This window comes from Mustelus asterias, chromosome 6 (assembly GCF_964213995.1).
Source record: "Mustelus asterias chromosome 6, sMusAst1.hap1.1, whole genome shotgun sequence".
Classification (NCBI taxonomy): Eukaryota; Metazoa; Chordata; class Chondrichthyes; order Carcharhiniformes; family Triakidae; genus Mustelus; species Mustelus asterias.
In genome coordinates, this window is record NC_135806.1 from 121,816,900 (window position 1) to 121,837,956 (window position 21,057).

The window sequence follows — 21,057 nt, forward strand, 5'->3', positions numbered from 1 at the left end:
AGGCTTTCAAAATACGCGGAATACCATAATCAAAACAAGAAATGAAGATGAAGTGCGCAGAAGGGAAGATGCATAGTCATGTTCACCCCTTCTGGGGTTTGTGTGTGATTATGCTCGCATAATTCTCCATAAATTAGCCTTTATCTCAAACCTCCCGCTGAGTTCATATGCTTCCTGACTGATAGCAAGTGAATTGTAGAGTAAGTTTTCAGACTATTATTGCATGTTGCGCTGTTTCCAATAACAGGGCCCTCACCCTAAATGATTTTAGTTTTGAGTTGCAAATATCGGGGCTTCTTCGCTACACACAGTGCATTCTGGGTCTGCCTTGGATGTATTGACTTCAAAACAAAAATGCGGCACCAGAGATTTCAAGATTTTTTTTCTAGTTTATAAATCTTTACCTTACTCTTACTGCACCCTGAGGAAATTTAAACTCAGAGAAGCACTGGAAATCTTTAAGCGAGCCCAGAGGATGAGGAAAAAGATGGAGATTAAGGACTGCCAGTTCTGTCACTGTAATTGTTATTAATGCTGCATTATCAATTAGTGCAGTCAGGAATAACAGAAAAATCACTTGGCTTGTAACCCAAGGCTTGGGCATTTACTAAGCTTCTGGCATCCCACATGTATCCAGGAGCATTCAGTTACCCACTTCAGTTAATCAACGTCATTCTTAAGCTCTGCCGCTCCGTAACAAGTGGCAAGGTTCAACAAACTGCTCTGAGCCAGAAGCAGCTAAGAGGTTTTATCATGGGGCAACTTTTGTGCTTGCCAGCTGTTTCATCTGGAATTTTTTTCGGGCATTATTCCACAGTGTCAACGGTGGCGCAGTGGGTTAGCACTGCTGCCTCACAGCACCAGAGACCTCGGTTCGATTCCTGGCTTGGGTCGCTGTCTGTGCGGAGTCTGCACATTCCCTCACCCCCCTCGTGTCTGCGTGGGTTTCCTCCGGGTGCTCCAGTTTCCTCCCACTGAAAGATGTGCTGGTTACGTGCGTTGGATGTGCTCAATTCTCCCTCAGTGTACCCGAACAGGCGCTGGAGTGTGGTGACGACTGGAGGATTTCCACAGTAACTTCATGGCAGTGGAAATGTAAGTCTATTGGTGTTTAATAAATAAACAAAACAAACAAACACTCCAGCTCCTTCCCAGTGGCTGCTGATAGCAATGCACAAACTGCAGATGATAGCAAGGGTACATGCGGTCAGAGGCCCATAGCCCACAGGCGCCAAGATGCAACAAAGCACACTCAGCATTGCAATCTCCTAGCAACTCACAGTAAAAGTATAAAAAGGAGAAATAAAGGGCGGAATTTTCCCGTCCTATCCACCACGGGAATTGTAGTGGGCGGGACATGGAGCATGCAAAGGTCCGTTGATCTCGGGTGGGATTTTCTGGCCTTCGGGTGAGCGTGGTCAGAAAATCCCGCCCAAAGGCCAGGATTTTACTGGCTCTCCCTGCCTATCGATGGGCAGAGCGAGCCAGTAAAATTGCACGGGAGCCGAGAAATCAGGATCACGCCCGGTTTCTCGGCTCTCGCGATCTTACGAGAGCCGGATTTCCGCGAAGGTCAACCTCTCGCCGGAAAAGGGTGAGGGGCTCAATAAATTGTTAATTTATTCTAATCCTCATTCCCCTGTGATTAGTGAGCTCGACACTCAATCGTCCGGACTCACTTCCCTTTATGGTCTCGCCGGGAGAGGTTCTCTCCGGCGAGGAAAGCACCTGCTCCCTATGAATGGGGAACAGTCGTGTTGCTTTCGTTGGTAGAACCAGAGGCCACTGAGGTCCCCGGGGGGGGGGGGGGGGCAAGGGCAAGGGGGCTGCCCCTTGGGCAGTGCTAACCTGGCACCTCGGTAATGCCCACCAGGCACCTTGGCACTGTGCACCGGAGGGAGGGTGGGGTCTGAAGGGGCAGCCCGATTGGAGGGGGGCTGGGGGGGTGAGCCACTGCGCACTCTGCCTGTGATCGGATCGAAAGAGGAGAGCGGGGGCCTGCTATCACTCTGCAGGCAATTGGATCGGGGTGGGAGGTCTACGCATGTGCAATCGCTCCCTCTGCAGGCTGGTTGGTGAATTAAGCCCAGTCCACTGCCTGCAGTGGCTAGAAACCATCCAGCCCATATTTTCAATGTCTCAGTCCGTAAGATTGAGAGTGAAAACTCGCTCAAAAAACACATCAGGAACTCTCCCATTTTCACACTGGCTGGACACTTAGAATCATTTTCGTAAAAGTCCGCCCAAAACTATGCATACACCACATCTTTCACAATCTCAGGATGTCCCAGTGTACTTACAGTTAACGAACAACCTTTGAAGAGAAGTCCCTGTTATCAGGTAGCGTTGCCTAGTGGGATACTGGGGTGGTGCTCGGACCTGAGCTGTTCACAATATGCATCAATGATCTGGATGTTGGGCACCAAATGTAATATTTCCAAGTTTGCAGATGACACAAAGCTAGGTGAGAATGTGTGTAGTAAGGAAAGCAGCTTCAAGGAGTTTTGGAATGACTTAGTCCGGAATTCTCCCATCCCGCCGCCACAGGAATTGTGCGGGTGGGGAGGGGGCAGACTATGCAAAGGTCCATTGACCTCGGGTGGGATTCTTCAGTTTTGAGGCGAGCGCGGCCGGAGAATCCCGCCCTTAGTGAGTGGGCAAGAGCATGGCAGATGAAAAAGTATAAGGTTATCCACTTTGGCAGGAGGAACAGATGTGCAGAGTATTCCTTAAATGGTAAGTAAATCTTTGAAACTCTCTCCCCAAAGGGCTGTGGAAATTCAGTCACTGAGTGTGTTTAAAGCAGAGGCCAACAGATTTCTAAATACTTAAAGCTAAAGGAATGTGGGATAAAGGCATTGATAGATGATCAGCCATGATCATATGGAATAGTGGAGCAGGCTCGATGGGCTGAATGGCCTACTCCTGCTCCTATGTTCCTTTGATAATGCCATGCTCTCAAGTCTCAGAACCACCAATGAATGGGAATCCAACAGCACCTAGTATACTCTGACAAAGGGTTATCCTGACTTGAAACGTTGTCTCTATTCTCCCTCCACAGATGCTGTTGGACCTGCTGAGTTTCTCCAGCATTTTCTGTTTTTGTTTCAGATTCCAGCATCTGCAATTTTTTTGCCTTTTACCGAGGACACAGCTGGCCCACTGTTTTGGTGCTCTCCTATAACGAGGTCTCCTGGATGATCTGTTACATCAAGCAGATTGCATTACTATCTCTGCTACTCAATGCCCACTTACATAGAAACATAGAAGATAGGAGCAGGAGGAGGCCATTTGGTCCTTCGGGCCTGCTCCACCATTCATCACGATCATGGCTGATCGTCCAACTCAATAGCCTAATCCCGCTTTCTCTCCATAACCTTTGATCCCATTCGCCCCAAGTGCTGTATCCAGCCGCCTCTTGAATACATTCAATGTTTTGGCATCAGCTACTTCCTGTGGTAGTGAATTCCACAGGCTCACCACTCTTTGGGTGAAGAAATGTCTCCTCATCTCCGTCCTAAATGGTCTACCCCAAATCCTCAGATTGAGATCCCTAGTTCTGGACACACCCACCATCAGGAACATCCTCCCTGCATCTATCCTGCCTAGTCCTGTTAAAATTTTATAATTTTCTGTGAGATCCCCCCCTCATTCGTCTGAACTCAATCCTAACCAAGTCAATCTCTCCTCATACATCAGTCCTGCCATCCCCGGAATCAGCCTAGTAAACCTTCGCTACACTCCCTTGAGAGCAAGAACATCTTACTACCACATCTGACCGGGTGTCCTTGCAACCAGTCACATTTCCCTATTCCCCTGCTCATGTTCACTGGTTTCTGCTCAAGGAACACCTTGATTTTAAAGCTTCCATCTTCATCTTCAAATTCCTCCCTCCTTATAGCATTAAGTAGTGACAGCAATGCCAGGAATCTTTTTGATTCATTCACAGGGTGTGGGCGTCGCTGGCTGGGCCAGCATTTATTGCCCATCCCTGAGGGCATTTAAGAGTCAACCACATTGCAGTGGATCTGGAGTCACATGGAGGCCAGACCAGGTAAGGACAACAGATTTCCTTCCCTTAAGGACAAGAGTGAACAGGATGGGTTTCTACAACAATTGACAATAGTTTCATGGTCATCACTCGATTTTTTAATTCCAGATTGTTATTGGATTCAAATTTCACCAACTGCCATGGTGGGATTCGAACCCACGTCCCCAAAGCATTACTCTGAGTCTCTGGATTGTTAGTCCAGTGTCAATACCACTACATCGCTGCCGCCTCAACGTTCCAGTAGCCAGAACCTCATGGCAAGGTTCGACGAAGCAATCACAGTTAAGGCTTAGAAGCAGCGCGACATATATTCACCAAGGGCTGCACCTTTGGCTGGGGGGGGGTGGTGGAGGTTGGTGAGGCAACAGAATTGACCAGATAATTACAAATAGGATTTATTGTGCTGCATAATGTAATTAGGGACCGAGATGCCAAGGCAACTCAGGATGTCAAGGTAGACGCAGCATAGGAACATTTTCAAAATGCAAATACTCCTGACGCTTGACAGCATCTCCTTCGAAATAATAATTGGTTCGATGTCTTGACGCTCACTTGTTAGAGGCAGGTTGAGCTGGGTCATGCTTCTGGGTAACGAAACGATGTTTTTATGCTAATGCCAAACCGTTTTGCAAATGTCAAACATGGCATAAATGCCAGCAGATGAGGCACTGGAGATCCACGAGGTAACTGTAGGTTGCGCTTGGCAGAGCAGTAAAGTGAACAGGTCCATTTAGCAGCAGAAAAATGATCAGCCAAGAGCACATTGAGGAGTTAAATGGATAGTGCAGGTTGCAGATTATTGGCACACTGTCGCTGCCAAACGTTAAATTACAGTCCCTGTACCACTCTCAAAATTGCATTGCAGCGAAAGACTTAATGCTGTGTTCCGGTGGCCCATTTGCATCCTGGTTCCTTTAGGGACTTGTGCTGGACCACTCTCAGTTGCAACTTGCTGCTTCAGGTTGAAGATTATTTTGCAAGTTGTTGCAAGAAGCAACGAGTAACAAAACAAAAAATTCCCAAGATGAATCTGACTAAGCAGCCGAGTTGTGGTCTCTCTGGGCACTTCCTGTTGGCAAGAACATCACTGTTTTTCCCGATGCTTTGGCTGGCTGTAATAATCTTGCCCATTGAGCGTACAATCCCGATCGGGCATGGCTGGTTTGAGTTAAAGTTAGGGCTGCTATGAAAGGTTTTCATGACCTTATACGATACGTGGATTGATAAAGGAACCAACAAAGCTTGTGTTACAATTAGGAGGTTCAGAACACCGTTATGTTTTTGGAATATCTTTAAATTTAGGAGAGAACAAAGGGAGCTGTTTTGAAGTCTGCCCAGCAGTAAGTGGGTGGTTTGATCATTAGAGAACAAAGAGAGGCTTTGATTGTTTTACTGTGAAGAAAATGCAACGTATTTATGCTGATGACAAATGCAGTGGCCTTTCTGTTAGCAGCGGTCAGTCTCCAAAGTCCCAGAAAAGTGTTGAGGATGGTGGGCTGTAAACAGCGATGCTTTAAACTTTCTATTTAGTTCTTCGATGGAAGCGAGTTGGGCTCCCAAAGATTTGTACCCAGATACAAGGCCCATGTGGTTCACGTTGCCAAGGGGGAGGGTGCAGAAGAAATCACTGTAAATATCAGGTCACAGACTTTCCAAGAATACCGCAGGCTATGCTTTTGAGTCTGCCTGAATCCAGGAGAGAGGGAGCAGCTAGAAGTTCAAAGATGTGTGGGTTAGGTCAATTGGCCATTCTAAATTGACCCAAGTGTCAGGGGGATTAGCAGGGTAAATGCCTGGGGTTACGGGAATAGGGCCAGGGTGGGATTGTGGCCAGCACATGCTCGATGGCCTGAATGGCCTCCTGCAGGGATTCTATGATTCTATGAAAAAATAGTTTATCCAGTTCACTGTGCAGGAATGCACGTGGGAGCTTGCACTCAGGTTAAAAAGATCAAATACATGGGGAGTTAAAATGAGGCTGGAAGAATTGCCCAGCTTGGGCTCAGGGGAGAGTCTCTGGAAAAAGAAATTTTACTGTGAATGGCAGTTCTAAGGTTACAAGCTACCAGGCTAAGGAAAGAAAAGCAGAATAAGGAACTCCGAATCGCTTTGGATTGATTCTGGGAAAACTGAATGTCCAGCAAAGGGCAGTGTAAAGTATGCTTATGAAGTCTGTGTTTTTTTTTGGTTTTGCAAAAAATTAAGTAAAGGGTATTCTGTTCTGCGGTTTAAAATGTATGCTGCCCTCAAAAGTAATATTCAGTCAATAATGCTTTCGGAACATTGTCAGAGCAAACGTGAACTTTGACATGTCATTCTATCAACTATTGACTCTGTGAGGAGATCTATGTTGCTGGATTTTCTGTAGGATTTCTGGCAGAGGCTGAGGACTACAAGTCCCTGCATGCCCTAGAGCTCCGCAGCAAGTGCTGAGTGTGGCAGGGAGACAGGCATTCTGTTTTGGATTGGGCAGTGTGCCTGTACGGAGCTCCGGCATCAAACAATGACCAAGGGATTAGGATCAGGCATTAAAACTGAGCTCTCCTGACAGGAGACAGTCAGAAGCTGAAGAGGTGGCTGAAACAGTCACTAGCTCGGTGCAACTGGGAATTAGCAAAGCCCAAGGAAATCTGGGGCTCAGAGAGGCCCTGGGGCAGTGATAACTCCATGCTGCTGAAGAGCTAGGGCTCAGAGAAGCCCTGGGGTAGTGATAACTCCCATGCTGCTGAAGGGGTAGGGCTCAGAGAAGCCCTGGGGCAGTGATAACTCCATGCTGCTGAAGAGTCAGGGCTCAGAGAAGCCCTGGGGCAGTGTCAGCTCAGTAAAGCTTAAGTGCACTTGTCTACTCTATGGGAGCAGTTGTTGCGGTAGTGGGGCAGGGGAGCTGGGACTGTGCCTGTGTTTAAATGCTGGAGTGTCTCCTGACCAACACAGTGGAACGTAGTCTCATAAATAGCTCAAGTCAGCTGGAAAAGAAGAACAAGAATGCTGGGTCTGGGAGTTGATCAGAAAGAGATTTGGAATTGTGTGCCTTCTGGTGATGATCCCTGGAACTCAGGTGGAGTAAAACTGCGGTCGGATGGGGCTCTTTGAAGGAGAACAGCTGAAATTTCTCACGGGGTGGGCAGAGTTTTAGAGACAAAACTAAAAGCAAAATACAGTGGATGCTGGAAATCTGAAATCAAACAGAAAATGCTGGAAAAATTCAGCAGGACTGTTAGCATCTGTGGAGGGGGAAGCAGAGCTAATGTTTGAAGTTCAATGTGACGACAGAGAAAAGACACATTGAACATGTTGGGCGTGGCTTTACACCCTCGCTCGTCCCAAAGCCACAAAATCCCACCCGAGGTCAACAGACCTTCCCATTGTCCACACCTCGCCTGCTCCAATTCCCGTGGCGGGCAGAATGGTAAAATTCCGGCTGTTAACTCTGTTTCTCTCTCCACATATGCTGCCAGCCCTGCTGAGTTTATCCGTACTTTCCATTTTGATTTCAGAGTTTCAAAGAATAATGTGACTCACAGTGATCACTGATGTCTGGGTGGGTTGCTGAGAAAGTCAGTGGGATCCATTCTGATAATGATTGCCATTGAATATACAGTTCGTGATCTGTTCAACCACAAAGTTCCCACAAATTTTTGAGTACAAGACAGATAACACTGACTGTTTGCTCTGTTGACTCTTGGATTGTAAAAAAAGTATTTCTGTTGGGTTTAAATGAATACTTTGCATCAGTATTCATCAAAGAGAAGGACTCGGTGGATGATGAGTCTGGGGAAGGGTGTGTAGATAATTTGAGTCATGTTGAGATCAAAAAGGAGGAGGCATTGGGGTTCTTGAGAAACATTAAGGTAGACAAGTCCCGAGGACCTGATGGGATATATCCCAAAATACTGAGAGAGGCAAGGGAGGAAATTGGTGGGGCCTTGAGAGAAATCTTTGCATCCTCACTGGCTACAGGGGAGGTCCCAGAGGATTGGAGAATAGTCAATGTTGTTCCTTTGTTTCAGAAGGGTAGCAAGAATAATTTAGATAATTACAGGCCGGTGAGCTTTACTTCAGTGGAAATTACTGGAGAGATTCTTCGAGACAGGATTTACTCCCACTTGGAAATAAGTGGACGTATTAGCGAGAGGCAACATGGTTTTGTGAAGGGGAGGTCGTGTCTCACTATCTTGATCAAGTTTTTCGAGGAAGTGACGAAGGTGATTGATGCGAGTAGGGCAGTGGATGTTGTCTATATGGATTTCAGTAAGGTCTTTGACAAGGTCCCTCATGGCAGACTGGTGCAGAAGATGAAGTCGCATGGGATCAGAGGTGAGCTGGCAAGGTGGATACAGAACTGGCTCGGTCATAGAAAACGGAAGGTAGCACTGGAAGGGTGTGTTTCTGAATGGAGGGCTGTGACAAGTGGCGTTCCTCAGGGATCAGTGCTGGGACCTTTGCTGTTTGTAATATATATAAATGATTTGGAGGAAAATGTAACTGGTAAGTTTGTGGACAACACAAAGAATGGTGGATTTGCGGACCATCAGAGAGGATACAGCAGGAGGAGGCTTGGGCAGAGAGATGGCAGATGGAATTTATTCCAGACAAATGTGAGGTAATGCATTTTGGAAGGTCTAATAAAGATAGGAAATATACAATAAATGGCAGAACCCTTAAGAGTGATAGATAGAGGGATCTGAGTGTAAGGGGACACAAGTCACTGAAAGTGGCAATGCAGATGGGGAAGGTAGTCAAGAACGCATACAGCATGCTTGCCTTCATTGGCTGGGGCATTGAGTTTAAAAATTGGCAAGTCATGTTGCAGCTTTATGCAACCTTAGTTAGACCGCACTTGGAATATAGTGTTCAATTCTGGTTGCCACACTACCAGAAGGATGTGGAGACTTTGGAGAGGGTACAGAAAAAATTTACCAGGATGTTGCCTGGTATGGAGGGCATTAGCTTTGAGGAGAGGTTGGAGAAACTTGGTTTGTTCTCACTGGAACGATGGAGGTTGAGGGGTGATCTGATAGAAGTCTACAAGATTATGAGAAACATGGACAGAGTGGACAGTCAGAAGCTTTTTCCCAGGGTGGAAGAGTCAATTACTAGTGGGCATAGGTTTAAGGTGCGAGGGGCAAGGTTTAAAGGAGATAAACGAGGCAACTTTTTTACACAGTGGATGGTGGGTGCCTGGAACTCGCTGCCGGGGGAGGTGGTGCAAGCAGATACGATAGTGAGTTTTAAGGGGCATCTGGACAAATACATGAATAGGATGGGAATAGAGGGATATGGTCCCCGGAAGGGTAGGGGGTTTTAGTTCAGTCAGGCAGCATGGTCGGTGCAGGCTTGGAGGGCCGAAGGGCCTGTTCCTGTGCTGTAGTTTTTTTTGTTCTTGGTTCTTTGTTCTAAAAGCGTGGAATTTTGTGGCTTTATTCTCTGAGCAAACAACTGGAATTTCAGGTTTTGTCTACTTTACGGCAAAAGTTTGAATTTCTTTTTAAAAGTTGTCGGTCTCCATAGGGATTTTAACATTTCCCACTCCAATTAGGTGTTCAGTGACAGCACTCACACCTCTGATTTGAAACTTTCAGTGTATGAATCCTACTCAAGAGGCTTGAACGCATCATCAAGGGTCATATTTCAATCCTGAGAAACTGATGCACTGTTGGAGATGCTGGCTTTCTGTTGAGGTGGAAATCGAGACCACGCCTGCCCCTTCAGGTCAACGTAAAAGATCCCATGGCACTATTTCAAAGGAGTGCAGCAGAGTTCTTTCTCATACCCTGGCCGACATTTATGCCTCACCCAAACATCGCAAAAACCCGTCGTCTGGCCGTGAGTAATTTGTTCTTTATCGGAGTTTGCTGTGTGAAAACTAGCTGCGGTATTTGCTGCGTTACAACTGTGGCTACATTTCGGAAATACATCATTGGCCACAAAGCACTTCGGGGCCCCCTGAGGCTGGGAATGGCGCTATATAAATGAATGTTCTTTCTTTTTCTCTCCACGGTGAAAACATTGAATCCGTGGGTATCAGTTAAGGATAGCACTGTGTTTGACACGAGTGCTGCTGAAGGTGCTACCTCTTGTGTCTATATCGGAATCTGACGTAGAGTGTGATAAAAGGCGTGGGTTTGTGTTTCTAGTGCTTCTTTTAATGTTACCGATTCCAAAAACATGTCAAAAAACATTCATAACGGATAATAATTAATGTCTTCACATCCTGAGACACAGAAGTAGGTATGGATTTATATTCAAAGAACTATTTCTTTTTGCATGGAGTGGCGCAGTGCTTAGCACCGCCACCTCACAGCTCCAGGGACCCAGGTTCGATTCCCAGCTTAGCTCACTGTCTGTGAGGAGTCTGCATTTTCACCCCGTGTCTGCATGTGTTTCCTCCGGGTGCTCCGGTTTCCTTCCATAGTCCGAAAGACCTGCAGGTTAGGTGCATTGGCCGTGCTAAATTCTCCCTCAGCGTACCCGGAGTGTGGCGACTAGAGGCTTTTCACAGTAACTTCGTGACAGTGTTAATGTGAACCGACTTGTGACACAAATAAATAAACTTTAAAGCTTGAGTTGACCCACATTGCAGTGTTAATGTAAGCCTGCTTGGGACACTAATAAATAAACTTGGAAATTTTCTGAATTCCTGGTCCAAACTTAAACAAGTGGTAATCTTAGATGTTTCTTATCCTCCCACTGTCAATCCTCCCCTTCAACACTTAACGCCCAGGGTTTACCCATTGCCACCTTGAGAACACCCAGTTTCTTTGGAACCATTCCAAAGCATGGAGCGAAGGTTAAGGGAAGATGTGTGACGTAGACAGTAACTGTGGTGTAAGAGCTCTAAATTGCAAGCTTACCTTTTGAAGCAATCACAGTGTGAAACCGGAGCACTTCCGGGAATAGGAGGAGTGTTCAAAAGGTTTTAGAAAGATCACACACAAATTGGTTTCTAGGTGTTAAAACCTGTGTTACGAGTTCTTTTGATCACGTTCCAATGGAACACATGCGCTTTGAAGTAGAGGGGAGCACAGCCACCAAGGGGAGCTGGCCCAGAGCCAATGGTGCACATTCAAACCAGAATCATTCATTTTCTCTGTCATCTCGTCGGTCCCACAGCTCCTTGGCACCAATACAAAATTTGAATCCTCCGATACTAACAGAGAGGTTTTGTCCCCCAGGCCTCAGCTAAGCATTCAGGCTCCTGCTCCTGGCCAAAACCAGCTGGGATCTCTGCCTAGCTGGCAGAGGAAAGGGAACCAAAAGAGAAAACGCTGGAAAATCTCAGCAGGTCTGGCAGCATCTGTGAGGAGAGAAAAGAGCTGACGTTTCGAGTCCAAACGAACTTTTGTCAAAGCTTTGTTATGAGCATTATTTATGATTTATGAGCATTTGGAGAGGTTTAGTATGCTCAAGAATACTCAGCGTGGCTTTGTCAAAGGCAGATCGTGCCTTACGAGTCTGGTGGAGTTCTTCGAAAATGTGACGAAACACATTGACGAAGGGAAGGCGGTAGATGTGGTTTATATGGATTTTAGCAAGGCGTTCGATAAGGTCCCCCGTGCAAGGCTTCTAGAAAAGGTGAGAGGGCATGGGATCCAAGGGGCTGCTGTCCTGTGGATCCAGAACTGGCTTGCCCAAAGGAGGCAGTGAGTGGGTATAGATGGGTCTTTTTCTAAATGGAGGTCGGTCACCAGTGGAGTGCCCCAGAGATCTGTTCTGGGACCCTTGCTGTTTGTCATTTTCATAAATGACCTGGATAAGGAAGTGGAGGGATGGGTTGGTAAGTTTGCTGATGACACGAAGGTTGGTGGGGTTGGGGATAGTCTGGAGGGATGTCAGAAGTTACAGAGGGACATAGATAGGATGCAAGACTGGGCGGAGAAGTGGCAGATGGACTTCAACCCAGATAAATGCGTAGTGGTCCATTTTGGCAGGTCAAATGGGATGAAGGAGTACAATATAAAGGGAAAGACTCTTAGTAGAGGATCAGAAGGACCTTGGGGTCCGGGTCCATAGGACTCTAAAATCGGCCCCGAAGGTGGAGGAGGTGGTTAAGAAGGCGTATGGTGTGCTGGCCTTTATCAATCGAGGGATTGAGTTTAGGAGTCCGGGGATAATGATGCAGCTATATAAGACCCTCGTCAGACCCCACTTGGAGTACTGTGCTCAGTTCTGGTCGCCTCATTACAGGAAGGATGTGGAAAAGATTGAAAGGGTGCAGAGGAGATTTACAAGGATGTTGCCTGGATTGAGTGGCATGCCTTATGAGGATAGGCTGAAGGAGCTTGGTCTTTTCTCCTTGGAGAGACGTCGGATGAGAGGAGACCTGATAGAGGTATATAAGATGTTGAGAGGCATAGATCGGGTGGACTCTCAGAGGCTTTTTACCAGGGTGGAAATGGCTGCTACGAGAGGACACAGGTTTAAGGTGCTGGGGGATGGGTACAAGGGAAATGTGAGGGGGAATTTTTTCACACAGAGGGTGGTGGGCGAGTGGAATCGGCTGCCGTCAGTGGTGGTGGAGCCAAACTCAATCGGGTCTTTTAAGAGACTCCTGGATGAGTACATGGGACTTAATAGGATGGATGGTTATAGGTAGGCCTAAAAGGTCGGGATATGTTTGGCACAACTTGTGGGGCCAAAGAGCGTGTTTTGTGCTGTAGTTTTTCTATGTTTCTATGTATTAACCCATTGAACAATTGAGCTTTGTTGCTGAGCATATTGCCTTGTCAAGTGAACGGCACAAAGTTGATCTGGTGGTCTCAGGGAGCACGGAATATCTTGAAGAAATAGTTCCAACAGGCAACTAATATTCCATTATACAATAACATAGAATCCATACAGTGTAGAAGGAGGCCATTCGGCCCATTGAGTCTGCACCGAACATAATCCCACCCAGGCCCTATCCCTGTAACCCCTCATATTTACCCCGTTAATCCTCCTTACACTAAGGTTAATTTGGCATGACCAATCAACCTAACCTGCACATCTTTGGACTGCGGGAGGGAACCGGAGCACCCGGAGGAAACCCACGCAGACACGGGGAGAATGTGCAAACTCTACACAGACAGTGACCCAAGCCAGGAATCGAACCCAGGTCCCTGGTGCTGTGAGGCAGCAGTGCTGACCACTGTGACGCCCTTATATCCCCTTGCAATGCTATTCAACAAATGCTACAACTTCCTGAGGGAAACTGGTCAGTGAACAGATGCAGAATCTGGCATCCTGTTCTGAAGAAGCAGCTGACCTTTGTATTGTAACTGGTCTGGTAGTTCAAGAGAAAATTGCCCCTTCGTATCAGGGGGACCGGCAGGACAAATACACGGGGTTACGGGGATAGGGCCTGGGTGGGATTGTTGTCGGCGCAGGCTCGATGGGCCAAATGGCCTCCTTCTGCACTGTAGGATTCAATGCTTCTATGGCCGGAATGTTGCCACCGTTCACGCCTCTTGTGGGATTTTCCCATCCGGCTGCAGTGAAAGGAGATTTGGCTGGGTGCCAAATTCCACAAACTCGCTGCAGCGGGAACATGGCATGAACAGCTGTTAAGATCAGGCCCTATGAATCTACGATACCTGACAACCATTCAACATCGGGACCTCATTCTGCTTAACTCTATCCAACTGCAATAGAAATTGCAGCTGAAGTTGCCTGTGACCCTGATAATATTTTACCAAACCCACATGATACACAGAGGAAATGAACCAGTATTCAGGCGACACGATGTTATCTAAATATGTCGAAAAGCAGCAGGCGACGGAATTGAGACAGATGGTTAATGAGTATAAATTTCAGCCTCTTTGGGCACTGTTGATCAGACGGATAGGGTGCAGAGAGGTACCACCACAAATATAAAACACCCTCTCCCGATGCCTTTCCATAGGGACTCGAGCCATAGGCTTTGCACACCTACAAACTACTTCAGCACACACAATGAGGCTTCTGCCAAGCTCCGGTTACATTCTTATTTTGCTTGGCAATGAAACATTTCTTTTCAAATTTAAATGAACTTCTTTCACTCTATTTACTAAGAGCCAACTTGGCTCAGTATCAGCACGATTTCCTCGGAGTCATAGATTCTAGTTTCATTTCAGGAATTGAGTACATAACCAGGATCAGTTTTATTTTTCATTCATTCGTGCGACATGGGCGTCGCTGGCTGGGCCAGCATTTATTGCCCATCCCTGGTTGCCCGAGGGGCAGCTTAGAGTCAACCGCATTGCTGTGGCTCTGGAGTCACATGTAGGCCAGACAAGGTAAGGACGACAGATTTCCTTCCCTAAAGGACATTCGTGAACCAGATGGGTTTTTCGGACAATCGACAATTGTTTCATGGTCATCAGTAGATTCTTAATTCAAGACATTTTTATTGAATTCAAATTCCACCATGTGGTGGGATTCGAATCCAGGTCCCCAGGACATTAGCTGATAGCAATATTGACTTGTGTGCTGCATGGTTGGAAGGTTGGGATGAAAGATTAAACTGAGGCCCCAGCGGCCCTCTCAGATGCATATAAAAGATTCCTGGGCTAGAATCTATGCAGAGGCGGTGTCCTTACCCACACCCCTGGTTTAAAAGTTGGCAGCCATCCTGCCGCCATTTGGCTAATTTGCTGCGAGTCAATTTTATGGTTGACGGGCCACTAATCAGGTTAGGTGATTCTTCCACCCTCAACAGGGAGGGAACCCATCTCCGAGAGGTGCCAGCCAATCAAACGGTTGGCAGCTCTATTGTGCCAGCAATGCCATTGGGAGTGGTGGCCACTGCTCAGGTGACGGAACATCCCCAAGAGCCTGGGAGCCAAATTAGAAGGTGAATGTGGGTTTTTACCAAGGCCAGTCTGGTACCCCCCTGGTGAAGGGGTTGGAAGTTCAGGCTCGAGAGGGTAGAGTGTGAGAAACACGAGAAGATGGGGAATAATTTGGGGAGAAAGGGGGTGGTGTGGCTAGACTGGAAGGATGCCCAACCAGAAGAAAACAACAGTCTGCTATAAGGCCACAGCTTAGCAGACTCGATATGTGCCCTGTGCAATCCCATGGAGCCGGGTGGGCAACGGGCACAGCACTGCTACAATGGCGCATGATTTTACACAATGCCCCCCTCCCCGATTGCCCATTCCTGGAAGAGGGCGATGTTAAATTCCACCTTATGCTACCATTTCAAGAGTAAGGATGGTGTCCTGTCCAACATTTATCCTCGACCAAAATAGACTAGCTGATCACAGCTTATTACTGTTTGTAGGATCTTGCTTTACACAGACTGGATACCAAGCTAACCAACAGGTCAACAGTGACTGTACTTCACAAGCTGTTTTCTGACTGAGCATGCTTTATGAATGCATGATTTTTCCTTTACACATAAAATAATGTTTCCTGAAGTATTTGTATATATAAATAGTGCTTCAAAATGAAATTGAAAGGATATAAAATCCACTCAAGAAGTGCAAAGCAAAAACTGAACAGCTATTAGTGTCAATGAGTTGCTGCCGTTGTTGACAGGCGGAATGAGGAATTCAATATCTGGAGTCCCTTAAGGGCCACCTTTTCTCCCAAATCTGGAGACTCATTGAAAAGCAAGTCAAATAAAGTCGACAAGACCCTACCCATCTCAAAGAATATATTAGACACCTGGAAATGAGAGGATTTAAACTGCACCATATGCTACTAAAGACCGATTAAGATTCCAGGTTTGACAGCGGCACGGTGGCACAGTGGTTAGCACTGCTGCCTCACAGCTCCTCCAGGGATTGGTTTCAATTCCCAGCTTTGGTCACGGTCTGTGTGGAGTTTGCATATTCTCCCTGTGTCTGCGTGGGTTTCCTCCGGGTGCTCTGGTTTCTTCCCACACTCCAAAGATGTTAGGTGGATTGGCCATGCTAAAGTGCCACTTGTTGTCAGGGGATGCATAAGTTAGAGAGATTAGCGAGGTAAATGTGTGGGGTTGTGGGGATAGGGCCTGGGGTGGGATTGTTGTTGGTGCAGACTCAATGGGCCGAATGGCCTCCTTCTGCACTGTAGGGTTTCTATGATTCTATATTCACAAACATACCAGGCCTCTGGTAGAATGAGTTTAAGATACCAAAGCCATCAAGATCATGGAACTTACTCTATTTAGTGCAAGCATTCCAAAGGTACATCCTAGCTTCAACTTTGACAAATGACAGCAAAGTGCGGTCTCTCATCAGCCAACTTAAACTAAAAGGGTGCCAATGAGTGTGGACCATATGGGTCGGGAGTATTCTCAGAACAGTTACTGCTCTTTTCCAGCTGTGTGGTGAATGCTCCACACTTCTAGTGAAGTGACGGCAGTCAGGTTGGCATAGCTCGGAGCCTTTCCACCATCTGTGGCCCTCCATAATGCAAAGCATTTGTCTCCCCAGTGAGAGACCCTATTCCTCGAAGTGCTGACTAATCCTGGCTTGAGATCCAGGGGTGCCAGCTGTTCCCTGATACCTCATCCAAGTGGCTCAATGCTTGTGTGAAGCTGGACAGTAGGTAACAGAAAGGCATTTGTCCATGGAGATCATTAGTTAAGCTTGATCTGTTCTCCACTGGGTGCCTGCACTTAAACAGATGAGACTAGAGGGCTAATAGTAGGGAACACAGAAATGGCAGCATTGCTAAATCAATATTTTGCTTCAGTTTACACGGTGGAGGACAATAGTACCATCCCAATATTAGCAGGCAATGCAGAGGTAATAGGAGGGGAGGATCATGGGCGGCACGGGGGCACAGTGGTTAGCATGCTGCCTCACAGTGCCAGGGACCCGGGTTCAATTCCAGCCTCAGGTCACTGTCTGTGCGGAATCTGCACATTCTCCCCGTGTCTACGTGGGTTTCCTCCGGGTGCTCCGGTTTGCTCCCACAGTCCGAAAGATGTGCGGGTTAGGTTGATTGGCCATACTAAATTGACTCTCGTGTCAAGGGGATTAGCAGGGTAAATATGTGGGGTTACGGGGATAGGGCCGAGGTGAGATTGTGGTCGGTGCAGACTCAATGGGCCAGAAGGCCTCCTTCTGTACTGTAGAGATTCTATGATTCCATGATCTTAGAACAATCACCATTAATGGAGAAATAGTACTCAACGATCTATTGGTGTTGAAGTGAGACAAGTCCCCAGGGCCTGATGGCCTATATTCTAGGGTATTAAAGGAAGTGGCAGTGGATATAGTGGATCTATTGGTTATATTATTCCAAAATTCCCTGGGTGTAGGAAAGGTTCCAGTTGTTTTGGAAAAATGCTAATGTAATGCCCTTATTCAAAAAACGAAGGGAGGCAGAAAGTAGGAAACCATAGACAGATGTTAGTTTAACATCTGTGGTTGGGAAATTGTGAGAATCCATTATTAAAGAATGACAAGGCATTTGGAAAGTCAAAATGCAATCCAACAGAGTCAGCATGGCTTTATGAAGGGTAAATCGTGTTTGACTAATTTGTTAGAGTTCTTCAAAGATGTAGCAAGCCAAGTGGATAATGGGGATGCTGTAGATGTAATATATCTGGACTTCAGGAGGTACTTGATAAGGTGCTGCACGGAAGGTTAATACACAAGGCAAGATCACATAGGGTTAGGGGTAATTTATTAGCTTGAATAGAAGATGGCTAACTGACAGAAGGCTCTGGTTGGCAAGGTGTATCTCACGGGTGCCACAGGGTTCAGTCCTCGGGCCCCAACTAATTGCAATTTATATTAATTACTTAGATACAGGGATAGAAGATACGACAGCTAAATTTGCAGATGACACTAAAATAGGTGGGATAGTAAACTGCAATGAGGAAATAGGAAATTAGATACGGATAGGTTAGGTGAGCCGGCCAAAATGTGGCAGGTGGAGTTTAATATGGATAAGTGTGAGGTTATCCATTTTGGTCGGAAAATGGAAATGCAACTTATTATCTAAATGGAGAGCGACTTTGGGGTGTTATAGTGCAGGGGGATATGGATGCCCTCATGCATGAATTGCAGAAAGCTTGTATTCAGGTACAGTAAGTAATAAGGAAAGCAAATGGAATTTTGGCATTTATAGCTAAAGGAATAGAGTATAAAAGTAAGAAAGTGTTGCTGCAACTGTACAAGACATGGTGGGACCGCAGCTGGAGCACTGTATACAGTTTTGGTCCCATTATTTGAAGAAGGAAAAAGTGGCACACGAGGCACCTCAGAGGAGGTTTATTAGATTGATTCCAGAGATGAGGAGTTTGTCTTATGAAAGTGCTTGAGCAGTTTAGAAAACTCTCTGGAGTTTAGAAGAATGAGAGGAGATCTAATTGAGGTATAAAAGGTGAAAAAAGTAGACGTAGAGCAGATGCTTCCTCTTGTGGGACAATCTAGAATAAGAGGTCATAGTTCTAGAATTTGTAAAATGCATACTGGAAGGTTCTTTGGAACAGTATGTAGATAGCCCGACTAGAGAGGGGGCGAGATTGGACCGAGTTCTGGGAAATGAGCCCGGTCAGGTCGTCAAAGTTTCGGTAGGGGAACATGTGGCAAATAGTGACCACAACTCTGTTAACTTTAGGATAGTAATGGACAAGGATGAGTGCTGTCCTACGGGCAGGGTGCTAAATTGGGGGAAGGCTAACTATAGCCGGATTAGGCAGGAATTGGTGGACGTTGCTTGGGAGAGGATGTTCGAGGGTAAGTCCACGTCTGGCATGTGGGAGTCTTTTAAGGAACAATTGATAAGGCTGCAGGATAGGCATGTGTCTGCGAAAAGGAAAGATAGGAAAGGTAGGATTCGAGAGCCGTGGATAACCAGGGAAATTGAGGATCTGATTAAAATGAAAAGGGAGGCGTACATTAAGTCCAAGCAACTAAAAACAGATGAAGCTCTGGAGGAATACAGAGAGAGTAGGAAAGAACTCAAACGGGGAGTTAGAAGGGCAAAAAGAGGCCACGAGATGTTCTTGGCAGGCAGGATTAAGGAGAATCCTAAGGCATTCTATTCATACGTTAGGAACAAAAGAGTTGTCAGGGAGAAAATCGGACCTCTCAGGGACAAAGGAGGGGAATTATGCTCAGAACCCAAGGGAATAGGGGAGATCCTAAATGAATACTTTGCATCGGTATTCACGAAGGAGAGGGACGTGTTAACCGGGAGTGTCTCGGAGGGAGGTGTTGACCCGTTAGAGAAAATCTCCATTACAAGGGAGGAAGTGTTAGGTTTTTTAGGGAACATTAAAACTGACAAAGCCCCAGGGCCTGATGGCATCTATCCTAGACTGCTCAGGGAGACGAGAGATGAAATTGCTGGGCCTCTGACGGAAATCTTTGTCGCTTCTTTGGACACAGGTGAGGTCCGTGAGGATTGGAGGATAGCGATTGAGATCCCATTGTTTAAGAAGGGTAGCAGGGACAACCCGGGAAATTATAGGCCAGTGAGCTTGACGTCCGTGGTAGGGAAGTTGTTGGAGAGGATCCTTAGAGACAGGATGTATGTGCATTTAGAATGGAATAATCTCATTAGTGACAGACAGCATGGTTTTGTAAGAGGGAGATCGTGCCTTACAAATTTGGTGGAGTTTTTTGAGGAAGTGACAAAAGCGGTTGACGAAGGAAGGGCCGTGGATGTCATCTATATGGATTTCAGTAAGGCATTTGACAAAGTTCCACATGGCAGGTTAGTTAAGAAGGTTAAGGCTCATGGGATACAAGGAGAAGTGGCTAGATGGGTGGAAAACTGGCTCGGCCATAGGTAGCAGTTGAAGGGACTTTTTCCAGCTGGAGGTCTGTGACCAGTGGTGTTCCGCAGGGCTCTGTACTGGGACCTCTGCTATTTGTGATATATATAAATAATTTGGAAGAAGGTGTAACTGGTGTTATCAGCAAGTTTGCGGATGACACGAAGATGGCTGGACTTGCGGATAGCGATGAGCATTGTCGGGCAATACTGCAGGATATAGATAGGCTGGAAAATTGGGTGGAGAGGTGGCAGATGGAATTTAATCCAGGTAAATGTGAAGTGACGCATTTTGGAAGAAATAATGTAGGGAGGAGTTATACAATAAATGGCAGAGCCATCAGGAGTATAGAAACACAGAGGGACCTAGGTGTGCAAGTCCACAAATCCTTGAAGGTGGCAACACAGGTGGAGAAGGTGGTGAAGAAGGCATATGGTATGCTTGCCTTTATAGGACGGGGTATAGAGTATAAAGGCTTGAGTCTGATGATGCAGCTGTATAGAACGCTGATTAGGCCACATTTGGAGTACTGCGTCCAGTTCTGGTCGCCGCACCACAGAAGGACCTGGAGGCGTTAGAGAGAGTGCAGAGAAGGTTTACCAGGATGTTGCCTGGTATGGAGGGTCTTAGCTATGAGGAGAGATTGGGTAAACTGGGGTTGTTCTCCCTGGAAAGACGGAGAATGAGGGGAGATCTAATAGAGATGTACAAGATTATGAAGGGGATAGATAGGGTGAACGGTGGGAAGCTTTTTCCCAGATCAGAAGTGGCGATCACGAGGGGTTACGGGCTCAAGGTGGGAGGGGCGAAGTATAACTCAGATATTAGAGGGATGTTTTTTACACAGAGGGTGGTGGGGGCCTGGAATGCGCTGCCAAGTAGGGTGGTGGAGGCAGACACGCTGACATCGTTTAAGAATTACCTGGATAGTCACATGAGCAGCCTGGGAATGGAGGGATACAAACGAATGGTCTAGTTGGACCAAGGAGCGGCACAGGCTTGGAGGGCCGAAGGGCCTGTTTCCTGTGCTGTACTGTTCTTTGTTTGTAATAAGGATAGAAGATTTGAAACAGGGATGGGGAGAAACTATTTCTCTCAAAGGGTGGTGAATCTGTGATTTTCACTACCCCAGAGTGCGGTGGATGCTGGGATACTGAGTACATTTAAGGAGGAGATAGATAGATTTTTTAACTGGAAATGGTCTGGAGGGTTATGGAGAATGTGCAGGAAAATGGCCACGGCAACATCAGCCATGAGTGAATTGAATGACGGAGCAGGCTTGAGGGGCTAAATTTCTTATCCCTGCGCCTAGTTCTCATGTTCTTAT

General features: G+C 46.6%; 1 protein-coding gene across 2 annotated transcripts in view; it reads right to left on the reverse strand.

Moving 5' to 3' along the window:
• The window catches only part of tenm3 (teneurin transmembrane protein 3), a 593,227-nt gene that overhangs the window by 220,544 nt on the left and 351,626 nt on the right, over window positions 1-21,057 (reverse strand). The gene's annotated exons all lie outside the window — the stretch shown is intronic.